This window comes from Apaloderma vittatum, unplaced genomic scaffold (assembly GCF_000703405.1).
Source record: "Apaloderma vittatum isolate BGI_N311 unplaced genomic scaffold, ASM70340v1 scaffold26575, whole genome shotgun sequence".
Classification (NCBI taxonomy): domain Eukaryota; kingdom Metazoa; phylum Chordata; class Aves; order Trogoniformes; family Trogonidae; genus Apaloderma; species Apaloderma vittatum.
The window spans coordinates 2,714-5,406 of NW_009719273.1; positions in this window are offsets into that span (position 1 = coordinate 2,714).

Here is a 2,693-nt window from a genome sequence, read left to right on the forward strand (position 1 = left end):
CTGGCCTCTCCCAGGGGTTACGGGTGGTGGAACCCCCTGAGCTCCAGCCCCTCGGAAGCGGGCTGGCAGCGGCTCTGCTGCTCTTGCAGCATCCCTGTCTTGCAGCTCAGACATGGCATCAACAGCCACGAGAGCCACCCCTGCCTTGAGCCGTTCCTGCAGCACGTATGACGTAGAGCTTCGTGTGGAGGCTTCCCTCAGCTGTGGGCGATGAGAATTTTAACTGGTCTTACCCTCGTTGGAATTATTTGCGAGGGATGTGTTGGAGACCTGATATTCTGCAGAATTAAGTTGGGGGGCTTTCTACCTCAACTACGTTTCCCGTCTCCTTGTTCTTACAAGGTTATTCCCCCTTTTCCACCTGAAGTCAGATGCTTCCATCTGCATCATAATTTCACCTCTTTGATGTAATGTGGGGGTGGAGATTAAGATTTAAAGCAGTGACTAAGCACTGGGTGCCTGTGCCCTGTGCAGTCAAATACATCTGGCCTCCTGTCGTGGTTTGGTTTTTTTTGTTTGTTGTGGGTTGTTTTTTTTTAATAGGTTCTGTAGGAGCCATATAGTAGTGAGGAATTAAATCCTTCTCGTCAATTGATAATAAAAAAGCAACGGAGAGAAATCGTTGAGGTTGCTTCATTGCCTGAGACAGTTGCAGCTTTATGAGTGTTCCTGAGAAAGGTTTCAGGGCTTTCTTGCTCGAGCTGTTTCGGGTGATCTGGAGCTGTTTTCTTCAACAGGAGGGAAGGGGAGCGCGCTCAGAAGGCTCTTTACCTGTTTGTTTTCAAGCCGAGGCTGCAGATTTTAGGGGGTGCTGGGGGTGCCCTAGTCAGCAGTGTCGGTGCAGGCAGATTATGTTTCTCAGAGCAGGCTGGGAGCCCGAACGGAGCCAAGGAGGAGATGCTTCAGGAGCCACATAGCTTTTGGTCACACCTTTCGTGACGGCCGCTTGTTGCATCTGGTCGGTGTATTTTAATACAGCAAAGATTTCACCAGCTGCTGTGCCCTGGCAGGAGAGAAGGCAAGAGCCCCTCAACATCCCTTGGTGCAGAGAGGGAGCGCTGCGCTGCCTGAGTCAGGAGAGCTGAGGAGGCTTTAATGCCTGGAATTTGCAGCATCCCTCTCCACCTCGCCGCCTCCACTCTTCCCTGTGAAAACCTTTTTCTGCAGCAGATGCTGTGTTCAGGAAGGGGAGTGAGGAGGGGGGAATCTAAATCACCCCCCAGCCTTGCCTGGTTGCTCCTGGTGACAGAGCCTGTTGCCATGGAGCTGAGATTCGGGTTGGCCGGCCTGGAAACCAATGAGCAAATTGTTTGGGAGAGCATCATCGTTTAACCTTGCGGGAGGCACTTACTCAGGGCTGTATGATGCTGATACTAAAGCCTTGTGAAACCCTCCGACGCTGGCAAAAGGCCCTTTCCCCTTTCCCCTTTTGTTGCTTTTAGTTCCCAGCAACTCCCTTGAGCCGGGCCGGCCCCGTTCATGTCCCAGCGCTAAGAACTGACTTTGAGTTTCCACCAGTGGGTTCTGTTCTGCCCGTCAGCGAGTCGCGAGCCTCGGGTCGTTTATTGCCGAGCCCTCGGAGCACCGGAATGCCGCTTAGCACGTGGTTGGATGTGTTTTGTTACCAAGTGTGCTTTCTTTGTATTTTATAGCCTGCCTCAGGGTGGAGAAAGCTGCTGTTTGAACTATGTCAGGGTTTCTTCTTGGCATCAGGGCGCTGCAGCCTTCTCTACACCAAAAACTCGGTTCCACTAACACTGATGACCTGGGCTGAGCCTAATAAGATTTTCAGTCTGCCCTGTTGAATGCTTTTCCGAGTGAGTCTTGGAAAGCAAAGAAGGAATTGGTTAATAACCAAGGAAGGAGATGGAGGGGAAGTGAGTCAAGATTCTTGTCTTCGAAGTAAATTGTGAAGCCTGGTCGAGAAGGCTGGAAGCGTGCAAGCTTGTTCCTGTGGTTACGGCTTGGACAGGGACCGGGAAGTTGGAGCCTGCTCACGCTTGTTTCCTCTCCCCCTGAAACCTGAGAGGTACCTGAACTTTCTTGCACGGTGGGACAAGCTACTCCAGACAGCTGCCCACGTGCACACTCCTGCGTCACAGTCGGACAGAGCTACAGCCAAGCAGCCGTGTGTCGCCTTTGCACCCTCCTTTGGCTCCCAGGAGCCTGCCTGTGCTCTGAGAACCAGGAGCAGAGTGTATTTAGGGGTAGGTACTGCTGGCTCCCTCCTAACTGTAAATGCAACAGTTTTTTGCCTTTATTCCCTGCCTAACCAGGACCAGCTGCTGCCTGCGGTGTCACGGCTTGGCAGCTGCAAACTGCCTGGAGCAAGAAGGCAGCAGAAGTGGAATTCAGCATTTGCCTTTGGGCCGAAGAGGAGGATGTAAATCCCTCCTGGCTACCCCTTCTCCTGCCCCTTGGCCGGCGTGCACAAGGTGTTCGTGTTGTCCCTGCCTTGACTGGCCTGTTTGCGTTGCCAGCCTACAGACCCCAACCAAAAAATCCACGGCAACTCATCCACCCTCTGGTCTTTTTTTTGTGACACAGATTTATTTATTTTTTTGTGGCTTCCCTAACGTTGCGTGGATGTCATCATCCTTTTATCTCCCTGGCACGGCACGGCTCAGTCGCACCAAGTCCTCTGAACTTTCTCTGCCAGCTGCGGTCTGTCACAGCGGATCGTGTCTGCCCAC